The sequence below is a fragment of the Ambystoma mexicanum genome, chromosome 1p (assembly GCF_040938575.1).
Source record: "Ambystoma mexicanum isolate Mex_15411 chromosome 1p, UKY_AmexF1_1, whole genome shotgun sequence".
Lineage (NCBI taxonomy): Eukaryota > Metazoa > Chordata > Amphibia > Caudata > Ambystomatidae > Ambystoma > Ambystoma mexicanum.
In genome coordinates, this window is record NC_090921.1 from 854,550,819 (window position 1) to 854,565,241 (window position 14,423).

A 14,423-nucleotide genomic window follows, 5' to 3' on the forward strand; every position below is an offset into this window, starting at 1 on the left:
CACGTTGCCACTCCAAGACTGAACGGAATGACACAACATAGATTGTGTCACCATTCTCTTCTGGTTTTCCTGATTATGCAGTCTTGGTGTGCAATTAGCTTTCAGGCCATGGGGAAGTATGGCAATTCTGCATAGGTTTTCCTGGCACTTAGTGCATGAATTTCCCCATCCCCCTGCCACCAATGCTTACATATCTAGTCATATACTAATCCATCTCAAAAGAAAATGGCATTACCCTGCAAAATCTCTGAAGATGTGTGGATTAAGAAAGGTTACTAGTGTCCTACTGACGGGGATCAACAATGGTTTTGCTATATCAATCAATTTCCAAATCCTTTGGCACAGCAAAAATTACCTGACTTGACACACTTAAAAGCCTAGCTGTCCCCCTTAATGTGCCAGTTAACAATGCTCAGAAACATTCTACCAATCTTCCAAACCCGGTATTGAGTGGAGATGACAAGATACCCCTGGTATCGCCAAGGCTGCACTATTTCAATATCATCTATGAAAGCCTTCCAAAAGGACAATTCCTAACATCACAGAGAACAAATTCTCAGGCTACCAGATTGTGCCTCATTTATTAAAAGACCACTCTCACAACAGCCAGCAACCTCAAAATGTTTAATGTTTAAATAGATAGTCAGGTTGAAGAATTCATGTATGATCTACTACAGGTATATATCATGTGGCATATTTAACTGTCAAAAAAAGCCTGGCCTCGTTATGTATTGGTGGATACTAGGATTGCATAATTATACAGCCACGTCAATTTGATATCATACTTATGTCAGCTTAGTGAGCAGTTCCTATCTATGACAGAGCAATGTATTAGCTGTGTGGCCTGGCTGTCTCCTCAACAGCCAAGTGACCTCCTGGCCAGGATGTTTTCTTTTAAGCCTCTAGGATAAAGGGGACATAGTTGGGGTAGCCAGAGGAGAGTGGTAGCCTGAGTGTAGGGTTCCACCAACATACCTTTTGCTAGTGTTATCTACAATGCCCTGCCTACCCAATTTCTTGCAGACACAGCACTCTGACCATGATGTCACCAGGAAAATAGTGCTTGCTAAAACCACCTGGACTTGACCCAATACAGCAGGCTTGCTTTGGATTGCTTTGGACTAATCCACTGTGACATTTTGCCTTTTTTCCCAAGTTCTCTGCCACAATTCTGAATACAGAAGGCATCCAAGCAAGAGTCAAGATCTAGTCTCAAAAGTACTTCTAGAATATATTGCTTGTGACAGTGTTGTTGGACCACTGTCCCTGACCAGGATACTGCTCACTGGAGGTAAAGGACCCACCGTAGGTCCAGACAGCGTCATGGTCTGCAAAAGAAGAACTAAGGATGCACATTGTCCTCGGAGACCCTGGATTGGTCCTCACATCAACCCAGAAGTCCATAGGCAGCCTGTTTCAGCTCTTCAAAACACATTTGAGCTTTAAGCCTCCATCCACACAGGCCATCCCCACCACCAACAGGCAATGCCAATGTCAATGACATTGCCCCTCCTCTAAAGCAATGACTCTGCAATGCATAAAACCCCCATTAGCACCCCATCACCATTCACAACATAGAAGTTGATGCTCACCAATATCCGCTCAGCTATCACCCATGCACCAAATATCACCGACCTCATCACAACACACAACATTGATGTCATCTTCTAGACCGAGACCCGTCATACACCCACGTCCACACACATCCTAAATGTCCTTGTCCCCGACGGCTACAGCATCCAACACAGAGACTGGCCAAACAAGACAGGTGGATGTCTCGCAGTCAGCCACAAGACCATATTGGCTCCTTTTAAGTCCTCTCCTGCCACTTCCAGTTCTTTCCAATGGACAAAGTCACCTTCAATCTCATCTACAGACCACCCAAACCCAGCACTGCCTTCATTAGAGACTTCACCAACCTGGTCACCGCCATGCCCCTCACGCACGCCAACAACATCTTCCTAAGAAACTTCAACCTACCAGGCACCAAGGCCACCAAACCGATGAAGGAAGCTCTCCTCAGCCTTCTCGACACCCTCAGCCTCACACAGTATACAGAAGACTGAACACTCAAGAAAGGTAACATCCTCGACCTAATCATCACAGCACTGTCTTCCATCAACTACAGCTCTCCTCTTCTGGCTTGACTGGTCTAATCTTCAGTCCAAGCTTTCAACATCCTGCATGTCACCCCAGTCAAGCATTCCCAGCAGTAACCCATTAGAGAAACCTTCAGATCCATCAAGAACTTCCAGATGGAAGGCCTCATGGTAGATTTCACCAACCTCGTCCTCACATGGATCGAACATCTCCAACCAAACTCTCTACTGGAAGTACTCAACACCACCCTCTCAGTCGTCAATGACTGACATGTGCCTCTGAAACCATGCACCTGCAAACCAAAACCATCAGCACCCTTGTACATGCATAAACTCAGCCTCAGCAAAAGAGTCCTCAGGAAACAAGAGAAAACTTGGTACTGCTCCTGGGGTGCATCCAACCTGGCGCTCCTTAAGGAACTCCAAGCAACCTGCTGACCCCTAATCAACACAGCCAAGGCCTCCTACTATCAGAACACCATTGCAGAAACCGACAAGAAAAGCAGAGCCCTCCTCAAAGTGGTCAAGGACTGCGTCAACCTGCTACCCGACCCTGACACACCACACTCAAAAAATCCACTGCCATAATCACCTTCTTCATAAACAAAATCAGCAAGATTTTACAGCATGTAGACACCAGCTCTGCATCCACAGACCTACCTCACATCCCTCCTCATGAAATCTCCACACCCTGGACAACATTCAAGACACTCTCTACAGAGGACCTGGTAGAAACCCTGGCAGTCCTCAAAGCCACATTGTCTGCAGACAACATCCTCCCAGCATCCATCCTCAAGACCCTCTCTTCAGAAGCTCTCCTTCCCTACCGAGAGATCATCAACAGCTCCCTAACTCAAGGCACCTTCCCATTAACCATAAAGACAGGACAATTCCTCCCTCTACTAAAGAAACCCTCTCTGAATCTCAACAACCTTGATAGCTATCGCCCCATCACCCATCTTCCCTTCCTAGGTAAGATCATTGAGAAAGTGGTAGCTGCGCAATTGCAGAAACACATTGACACCAACAATCTACTCCAAGCCTACCAATCCAGGTTCAGACCCAAATGCAGCACAGAGAAGGAAACCATATGGGTGGTTGATGACACCCTCAACATCCTTGACAACAGCCACCCGTGCCTCCTGGTTCTACTCAACCTCTCTGCTGCTTTCGACACAGTAGACCACCAGGCACTCACGGACCCCCTATACCAGCCCATGGTGATCAGCAACCATGTCCTATGCTGGTTAAAGTCCTAACTCACCAACTGCAAGCAGTTTGTTCAAATGGTCTCCTCCATATCACCCATGCTACTCATCACCTGTTGAAACCTGCAGGGTTCCATCCTCTCCACAGGTGATATTCAATCTATAGATGGTGCCACTAGGAGCCCTACTAGCCACAACATCCACATCCACCAATACGCCGACGACACACAACTATACCTCAAGATCGACTCCATCAAGGACATCCACAGACTCAAAAAGTACATCTTGCTCTTCCAGTTTGGATGTCCAGTGCATACTTGAAGCACAATGCTTCCAAGACCGAATTCCTACTCCTCACCAACAACACTGAACACCCAGACATACAGACCTGGCTATTAACCATGAACCTTGAGGATTTGAGTCCCAAGCTCACCTCCATCGCCAAGTTCCTCATCAACAAACACCTCTCCTTCAAGACACACATAGCTAAGAAAACTCAGACAGCTTGGTATCAGCTCTCCCTTCTGTGGCAAGTCAAGTCCTTCCCCCCTCTGGACAGCTTTAGAACCACTGTTCAAGCAATGGTTGCTTCCCACCTGGATGGAGGCAACGTCATCGTCAAAGGCATCCTATTATCCTCCCTTGTGCCCCTAGGAAGTGTCCTACACATGGCCTCAAGACTCCTCAATAGTCTTTGCAGATACAACCACATCACCCCAGCCCTCATCGGCCTTCTCTGGCTCCCAGTGCATGCACAAATCGCTTTTAAGTCTTCCTGCATCATCTATAAGGCAGTCGCCCTCAAGTCACCCAGCTACCTAGCGGAGAAACTCAGCATCTCTGGCGGACAATTAACCACCAGAAGCCAGGACACGTGAAGACTTGAAATCTGCTGCTGCAAAAAGGAAAAAAACAGAAAACAAGCCTTCTCTGCCTACATCCCTTGGACTATGGAACCTCCTCCCATCAGCATCAGACTTGCCCCCATGCTCCTACAATACAGAAAAGAAATCAAGACCCACTTCTTCAAGTAGTCTCTCCACCTCAACACCTAGGCTATCATGTCGAACCTCCCTGTCACCTGTCTTGCTAGATGCCATCGACCGCTTTCGAACCAACCACCCTGTACAGCTGTAACCCTCCTCTGTGACCCTCTGTATCCTACCCCCGCTGTATATCTGTTCTGTTGTTATCTCTGAAAAGCACTCCATTATGCATCTGTACTGATATATACCTCTGTAAGTTGCTCCATTGTATCTGTACTGTTGTATATCTGTAAAGTACTCTGTTGCTTCTCGAAGCCAGGACCACACTCAATAAAACCATAATAATAATAATAATTAAAATAGAATAATAGGCTGCTACAGGACCCACAGTGCTGCTCTTGGCACTGTACGCATCTGGTTAAATATTTCGAGCCATCAAGATGGCAGTACAACCCATGGAATTGGGCCACTTCATCTTGACCCTATAGCCGGCTCCTCTCCATGGAAGGAACTGATTTGAAAACAGACTCAACCTGCTGGAGCCATCGACTCACCTATCCTGAAGGCAGACTCAGCCCAGCCTATTCATTATATCAGTACTGATTCAACCACTGCATCCAACCATTGGAAGCCATTGTGCTCACCGTTTGAAATGCTGACTCTGCAAAAAGGGAGCACACACATCGAAATGACTGACTGCATGACTCAAACATCTTGGCATTATCTATATTGTAGTAAAAGAAACGAGAAGCCTATAGTAAAAGCAACAAGAAGCCTAGATTAATGCTGGTGACCACCTAATTCAAGAGCCAAAGGTATTTTGAAGAGTTGCTGTCACCTTCATCCACTTAAATGGACATTGAGGGTCTGATTCATGGAATAGTGGGCGGTGATCCCTCAAAGCTTGCACGCCAAGGACAACTCTGCGTGGCCCTATGCACAACATTTGCAATGCGCGCTTTGTGTATTCATGGATTCAAATGCGCATTTCAACCCGACCCGCAAAGAAAGCCCAGCTGCTCGAGGAACGTCCACGACACGGCCCCATGTAAACCAAAAGCATAGCCATTGACCAACCACTCAGCAAACCTCAGCGTCCACCACTGCCCCAGCACCTCTGCAAACTTGCGCGAGGTCCCCCATAAGTAACCGATGCACCCCTGCAAAAATGGCGAGGTAACCTGTAAGTAACGGCTGCACCCCTGCGGACATACTAACCCTCCACCCTACTGCCAATGCACCCAAACTGCTGCCAAATACACCTATTGTACAGCAGCTCCCTCAAGCCCAGACCTTATCCACCAGGCCCTCTCCCCTCTGACACCACCCCCTTGCAGGCCCATAGGTGCCCACACCACCCACAAGGCCCCTCACCTCTGATGCCACCCCCAGGCAGCTTCCTCAAGCCCAGACACCACCCACTAGCCCCTGCATCCCCTGACACCACCCTCAGGCAGCCTCACAGGGGCTCCCAACACTCGCCAGCCCTCCTCCTCTCCGCCGCCACCCCCAGACAGCTCCCTCATGCCCAGAAGCTACCACTAGCCCCCCTCACCTCTGACACTACCTCCAGCCCCACAGGTTCCTCACTCCACCCACCAGCTCCCTCACTTCTGACACCACCCCCAGGCAGCTTCCTCAAGCCCAGACACCACTCACTATTCCCCCCCAGCCCCAACACTGCCCCCAGGCAGCTCCCTCAAGTCCAGACACCACCCACCAGCCCCCTCACATCTGATACCAGCCCAGGCAGCCCCACAGGTCCTCACATCACCCACCAGCCCCCCTCACATCTGATGCCACCTCAGCCTGGCCCTGCCACATAGCCCTCCTACTAGTCCTAGTTGACCAGCAACTTACCTCAACTCCACTGCCTGCCACCAACATGCCCCCAGGCCGCTCTCTCAAGTCAAGACACCACTATCTAGCCCCCCTCACCTCCAACACCACCCGAGGCAGCTCCCTCAAGCCCAGACACTGCCCATCAGCCCCCTCGCATCTGATACCAGCCCAGGCAGCCCCACAGGTCCTTACACCACCCACCAGGCCCCCTCACATCTGACGCCACCTCAGCCTGACCCTGCCACATAGCCCTCCTACAAGTCCAAGCTGACCAACAACTTACCTCAAATCCACTTGCCTGCCACCAACATGAAGCACACTGGCCACATACCCACCCATAGACCTCACAACTCGGGGCACTGATGCAGAATACAGGTCTGTAGCTCACCACAGAACTCCCTGGTACATCACAACCAGTGGCAAAGCAACAGAACAGCAGAATGTAGCGGCAGCTACACAGTGAAAGCACCATGTACATGTAACATAGAAAAGAAATGTAATGCAATGTGATGTATTACTGTGCCCATGTCCCATTGCAATGGCTTCAAAGTGCTGTAGGTGAATGACCTAGGAGGACAAAAGCCCAATACATCACTGATAGGACAGAGTAATATTTAATGTGGGTGCATAGTAGCAAGCAGCAGTCAATAAATAAAGGGACTCAGGTAGGAAAGCATGGCATTCCAAGCCCCGGCAACTAACACATGTTGAACAGGCATATGTTTGGGTGATGTGAAGTGAGTCTGAGAGTGTGTGAGTAAAGCAGATGGATGATGTGTATAGCCATACATAAAAAAAAACTCACATGTGAAGATGAAGCATTCCATGGGCAGATGTGCAGCATGACATGGGAGAATCCACAGGCTCGTAGCTGACGTGTGCAGGTGTGTGGCCATGCATTATGAGGCAGCCCCCCACAGTGACTGCACAATTGATGAGCATATGCCAGACATACACAGTTAGGCCCCAACCCACATCACAGTCACAGAACAAATGCATAACAAAATCAAAGTAAACAAAATGCAGTACATGAGACAGCAACTTTGTGATGAATAAAGAGAAATCTGTATTTTCAATATTTACACTAGGAAAAACTACTACGTGGAAGGGGGAAATGTCCAAGGGGAAAAAATAAAAGAAGTAAAACAAATAAAAGTCACACAATGAACTATATACATAGACAGCAGGCTCAATAATCTCTCATCACATCCTCCATGGCAGAGTCGCATTCATCGTCCTCCACTTGGAGGTGGGCCACCATTCGGTCCTGCATGATTCGCAGGCTCTCCCTCAACCTCCTCTCCTTCTCCTCCGCATCCCTGCAAGCCTCCTCCAGTATGGCAACCCGCCTCAGTGTCCTTCCCTCCACCACTTCTGCCCTGCCCCTAGCATCCCATGCCATCCTTGCCTGCTGTAGAGGAGGAGCCAAATGTCTCTACCGGAAGTCCCGCCCCCGTTTTGCCTATATGTTGGAAACCAGAAATTACAACATGTACAATGTCGATAATGGTCCCTATACCATGAAGAATTGTCGAAACACGTTATCCACTTAGAAACCCTATATGATGTACCCAAAGAGAAATGATGCACTCTTAAAGGAGGTTCCAGAAGAAGTGTGAAGAAGAATGAAAGTGAAGACTGGTGACGTCACATGAAGCAGAAATGACACACCCAGAAGAGATGCTGAAGAAGAAAGTATATAGACCTCATAGAATCTGATGACGAAGTAAAGAGTAGAGTAACATTTCATGTGCAGGAGTTAAGATTGGACCTACGAAGAGCACTGAAGAAAATGCAAAACTCTTTATAATGTACAGCTGCTGAAACGTAAGTACACTAAGTAAGCATAAGGCTGGCTATACGTAGTGAATAGATTGCAGGTGGTGCTGCCAATATATATATATATATATATATATATATATATATATATATATATATATGTGTGAAAAAAAGGAGGAGAGGGGCGCACTCCAGTTCCCTGCACAGTAAACCTTCTCAGCTACAGGTGTTCTCCTCTGACCGGTTTCTGTGCCAATACAGGTCATCAGGGAGGCTGTCTTAACTTGCAGCTCACAGCAAGTGCAGGTGTTAACACTTAGTGATGATTCTGCTGCAAGGACTTCTGGTAGCTGTAATCATCAGGTTTGCAAGGAACAGACTCACACCCAATCCCATAAATGGGGAAAGGGGGGGGGGTAGCCTACAGTGAGGCACTCCAAAGTTGGGCATATGCTACCCCGGTGCAGCACCCTATAAGATTTCTGAAGATTCCACCCTTCAGAAAACTTGCAAATGTGAAAAAAAGGAGGAGAGGGGCGCACTCCAGTTCCCTGCACAGTAAACCTTCTCAGCTACAGGTGTTCTCCTCCGACCGGTTTCTGTGGCAATACACGTCATCAGGGAGGCTGTCTTAACTTGCAGCTCACAGCAAGTGCAGGTGTTAACACTTAGTGATGATTCTGCAGCAAGGACTTCTGGTAGCTGTAGTCATCAGGTTTGCAAAGAACAGACTCACACCCAATCCCATAAATGGGGAAAGGGGGGGGAGTAGCCTACAGTGAGGCACTCCAAAGTTGGGCATATGTTACCCCAGTGCAGCACCCTATAAGATTTCTGAAGATTCCACCCTTCAGAAAACTTGCAAATGTGAAAAAAGGAGGAGAGGGGCGCACTCCAGTTCCCTGCACAGTAAACCTTCTCAGCTACAGGTGTTCTCCTCAGACCGGTTTCTGTGCCAATACACGTCATCAGGGAGGCTGTCTTAACTTGCAGCTCACAGCAAGTGCAGGTGTTAACACTTAGTGATAATTCTGCTGCAAGGACTTCTGGTAGCTGTAGTCATCAGGTTTGCAAGGAACAGACTCACACCCAATCCCATAAATGGGGAAAGGGGGGGGAGTAGCCTACAGTGAGGCACTCCAAAGTTGGGCATATGTTACCCCGGTGCAGCACCCTATAAGATTTCTGAAGATTCCACCCTTCAGAAAACTTGCAAATGTGAAAAAAAGGAGGAGAGGGGCGCACTCCACTTCCCTGCACAGTAAACCTTCTCAGCTACAGATGTTCTCCTCCGACCGGTTTCTGTGCCAATACACGTCATCAGGGAGGCGGTCTTAACTTGCAGCTCACAGCAGGTGCAGGTGTTAACACTTAGTGATGATTCTGCTGCAAGGACTTCTGGTAGCTGTAGTCATCAGGTTTGCAAGGAACAGACTCACACCCAATCCCATAAATGGGGAAAGGGGGGGGGAGTAGCCTACAGTGAGGCACTCCAAAGTTGGGCATATGTTACCCCAGTGCAGCACCCTATAAGATTTCTGAAGATTCCACCCTTCAGAAAAAAACTTGCAAATGTGAAAAAAAGGAGGAGAGGGGCGCACTCCAGTTCCCTGCACAGTAAACCTTCTCAGCTACAGGTGTTCTCCTCCGACCGGTTTCTGTGCCAATACACGTCATCAGGGAGGCTGTCTTAACTTGCAGCTCACAGCAAGTGCAGGTGTTAACACTTAGTGATGATTCTGCTGCAAGGACTTCTGGTAGCTGTAGTCATCAGGTTTGCAAGGAACAGACTCACACCCAATCCCATAAATGGGGAAAGGGGGGGAGTAGCCTACAGTGAGGCACTCCAAAGTTGGGCATATGTTACCCCGGTGCAGCACCCTATAAGATTTCTGAAGATTCCACCCTTCAGAAAACTTGCAAATGTGAAAAAAAGGAGGAGAGGGGCGCACTCCAGTTCCCTGCACAGTAAACCTTCTCAGCTACAGGTGTTCTCCTCCGACCGGTTTCTGTGCCAATACACGTCATCAGGGAGGCTGTCTTAACTTGCAGCTCACAGCAAGTGCAGGTGTTAACACTTAGTGATGATTCTGCTGCAAGGACTTCTGGTAGCTGTAGTCATCAGGTTTGCAAGGAACAGACTCACACCCAATCCCATAAATGGGGAAAGGGGGGGAGTAGCCTACAGTGAGGCACTCCAAAGTTGGGCATATGTTACCCCAGTGCAGCACCCTATAAGATTTCTGAAGATTCCACCCTTCAGAAAAAAACTTGCAAATGTGAAAAAAAGGAGGAGAGGGGCGCACTCCAGTTCCCTGCACAGTAAACCTTCTCAGCTACAGGTGTTCTCCTCCGACCGGTTTCTGTGCCAATACACGTCATCAGGGAGGCTGTCTTAACTTGCAGCTCACAGCAAGTGCAGGTGTTAACACTTAGTGATGATTCTGCTGCAAGGACTTCTGGTAGCTGTAGTCATCAGGTTTGCAAGGAACAGACTCACACCCAATCCCATAAATGGGGAAAGGGGGGGAGTAGCCTACAGTGAGGCACTCCAAAGTTGGGCATATGTTACCCCGGTGCAGCACCCTATAAGATTTCTGAAGATTCCACCCTTCAGAAAACTTGCAAATGTGAAAAAAAGGAGGAGAGGGGCGCACTCCAGTTCCCTGCACAGTAAACCTTCTCAGCTACAGGTGTTCTCCTCCGACCGGTTTCTGTGCCAATACACGTCATCAGGGAGGCTGTCTTAACTTGCAGCTCACAGCAAGTGCAGGTGTTAACACTTAGTGATGATTCTGCTGCAAGGACTTCTGGTAGCTGTAGTCATCAGGTTTGCAAGGAACAGACTCACACCCAATCCCATAAATGGGGAAAGGGGGGGAGTAGCCTACAGTGTGGCACTCCAAAGTTGGGCATATGTTACCCCGGCGCAGCACCCTATAAGATTTCTGAAGATTCCACCCTTCAGAAAACTTGTAAATGTGAAAAAAAGGAGGAGAGGGGCGCACTTCAGTTCCCTGCACAGTAAACCTTCTCAGCTACAGGTGTTCTCCTCCGACCGGTTTCTGTGCCAATACACGTCATCAGGGAGGCTGTCTTAACTTGCAGCTCACAGCAAGTGCAGGTGTTAACACTTAGTGATGATTCTGCTGCAAGGACTTCTGGTAGCTGTAGTCATCAGGTTTGCAAGGAACAGACTGACACCCAATCCCATAAATGGGGAAAGGGGGGGAGTAGCCTACAGTGAGGCACTCCAAAGTTGGGCATATGTTACCCCGGTGCAGCACCCTATAAGATTTCTGAAGATTCCACCCTTCAGAAAACTTGCAAATGTGAAAAAAGGAGGAGAGGGGCGCACTCCAGTTCCCTGCACAGTAAACATTCTCAGCTACAGGTGTTCTCCTCCGACCGGTTTCTGTGCCAATACACGTCATCAGGGAGGCTGTCTTAACTTGCAGCTCACAGCAAGTGCAGGTGTTAACACTTAGTGATGATTCTGCTGCAAGGACTTCTGGTAGCTGTAGTCATCAGGTTTGCAAGGAACAGACTCACACCCAATCCCATAAATGGGGATAGGGGGGGAGTAGCCTACAGTGAGGCACTCCAAAGTTGGACATATGTTACCCCAGTGCAGCACCCTATAAGATTTCTGAAGATTCCACCCTTCAGAAAACTTGCAAATGTGAAAAAAAGGAGGAGAGGGGCGCACTCCAGTTCCCTGCACAGTAAACCTTCTCAGCTACAGGTGTTCTCCTCCGACCGGGAGGATTGGATTGAGTGTGAGTCTGTTCCTTGCAAACCTGATGACTACAGCTACCAGAAGTCCTTTCAGCAGAATCATCACTAAGTGTTAACACCTGCACTTGCTGTGAGCTGCAAGTTAAGACAGCCTCCCTGATGACGTGTATTGGCACAGAAACCGGTCGGAGGAGAACACCTGTAGCTGAGAAGGTTTACTGTGCAGGGAACTGGAGTGCGCCCCTCTCCTCCTTTTTTTTCACATTTGCAAGTTTTCTGAAGGGTGGAATCTTCAGAAATCTTATAGGGTGCAGCACTGGGGTAACATATGCCCAACTTTGGAGTGCCTCACTGTAGGCTACTCCCTCCCCTTTCCCTATTTATGGGATTGGGTGTGAGTCTGTTCCTTGCAAACCTGATGACTACAGCTACCAGAAGTCCTTGCAGCAGAATCATCGCTAAGTGTTAACACCTGCACTTGCTGTGAGCTGCAAGTTAAGACAGCCTCCCTGATGACGTGTATTGGCACAGAAACCGGTCGGAGGAGAACACCTGTAGCTGAGAAGGTTTACTGTGCAGGGAACTGGAGTGCGCCCCTCTCCTCCTTTTTTTTCACATTTGCAAGTTTTCTGAAGGGTGGAATCTTCAGAAATCTTATAGGGTGCAGCACCGGGGTAACATATGCCCAACTTTGGAGTGCCTCACTGTAGGCTACCCCCCCCTTTCCCTATTTATGGGATTGGGTGTGAGTCTGTTCCTTGCAAACCTGATGACTACAGCTACCAGAAGTCCTTGCAGCAGAATCATCACTAAGTGTTAACACCTGCACTTGCTGTGAGCTGCAAGTTAAGACAGCCTCCCTGATGACGTGCATTGGCACAGAAACCAGTCGGAGGAGAACACCTGTAGCTGAGAAGGTTTACTGTGCAGGGAACGGGAGTGCGCCCCTCTCCTCCTTTTTTTTCACATTTGCAAGTTTTCTGAAGGGTGGAATCTTCAGAAATCTTATAGGGTGCAGCACCGGGGTAACATATGCCCAACTTTGGAGTGCCTCACTGTAGGCTACTCCCCCCCTTTCCCTATTTATGGGCTTGGGTGTGAGTCTGTTCCTTGCAAACCTGATGACTACAGCTACCAGAAGTCCTTGCAGCAGAATCATCACTAAGTGTTAACACCTGCACTTGCTGTGAGCTGCAAGTTAAGACAGCCTCCCTGATGACTTGTATTGGCACAGAAACCGGTCGGAGGAGAACACCTGTAGCTGAGAAGGTTTACTGTGCAGGGAACTGGAGAGCGCCCCTTTCCTCCTTTTTTTTCACATTTGCAAGTTTTCTGAAGGGTGGAATCTTCAGAAATCTTATAGGGTGCAGCACCGGGGTAACATATGCCCAACTTTGGAGTGCCTCACTGTAGGCTACTCCCCCCCTTTCCCTATTTATGGGATTGGGTGTGAGTCTGTTCCTTGCAAACCTGATGACTACAGCTACCAGAAGTCCTTGCAGCAGAATCATCACTAAGTGTTAACACCTGCACTTGCTGTGAGCTGCAAGTTAAGACAGCCTCCCTGATGACGTGTATTGGCACAGAAACCGGTCGGAGGAGAACACCTGTAGCTGAGAAGGTTTACTGTGCAGGGAACTGGAGTGCGCCCCTCTCCTCCTTTTTTTTCACATATATATATATATATATATATATATATATATATATATATATATATATATATATATATATATATATATTTGACATTGGATTTAGTTCAGCTAATTTTAAGATAATTGGAGTCCATTAAGTATGCTATTCTTAAAGGTATTAGCAAAGAAATGTCTGTCATCACGCAGTTTTATTAAGAGCTGTATGTCATCAACATAATTTAAGAAAAGCACAACATGACTTCAGATTAGTTTAGCCAATGGGGCCATGTGTAGATTAGAAAGCAGAGGAGACAGAGCTGAGCCCAAAAAATGACAATTTCTTGCTTGAGGCAAAATTACTCAGTTTAACTGATTGAATGTGGTTAATTAGATGCCACTAAAAAGTCCAAACGGACCAAGGTTCTGGCCACGCCACAATCCCCTTCAACTTTTAACCTATCAAGCATGGTAGTTGCCAAAATGTCCGTACTTAAATGAGGTATAAAGCTTGCTTCAGATGGGTCAGGTAATTACCAATGCATAATAAAAGAGTGTACCCGGTTTTAAGCCTACAGCACCTGGTATTTCCAGGTGGTCTCCCATCGAGGTACTAAATAGGCCTGACACTGCTTAGCTTCTGAGATCAGACAAGATCAGGCGCATTCAGTGTGGTGTGGCCGTAGGCTGGGTATTAGAGGCCATGTCCTAAGCAGGATCAGAACCTATGTTCCACATCATGTTTTAAGCAAACTAGGACCCCATGAACAGAAGGGCTGAAAGTGTGGCGCAGTAGAAGAAAACAACTGACGAAGACGGAAGATTCGAGAAAGCTTGCCTGACCCAGTGTCAAGGGTTGGAGCAGCCAAGAAACTGGTTATCTATTTTAGAAGAAACAATGAATGTGATTAGTGAGGCAAGCTCCTGTTGAGGTGCAATGGAAAAATGCTAGAAGCACCAGGTCTTATTCATTTAATAGTGTTAAATACGAAAGAAAGAGCTCAAACACAGTCTCCTGTCACATGGTCAAGATGAAAATAAACTTTGAGCAAGCTACCCAAGGCTTGGAGATAAGACCATGCTCACACTCCCTTCTATTCTCAGGTTGAGTGATACTTTTCAAGGCTGACTTCAAAGACAATT

The 14,423-nt window shown here is 47.8% G+C and overlaps 1 pseudogene; it reads right to left on the bottom strand.

The window, feature by feature from the left end:
* Positions 1–13,849: 13,849 nt before the first annotated feature.
* Positions 13,850–13,968, bottom strand: LOC138464052 (5S ribosomal RNA; annotated as a pseudogene).
* Between the last annotated feature and the right edge of the window lie 455 nt (positions 13,969–14,423).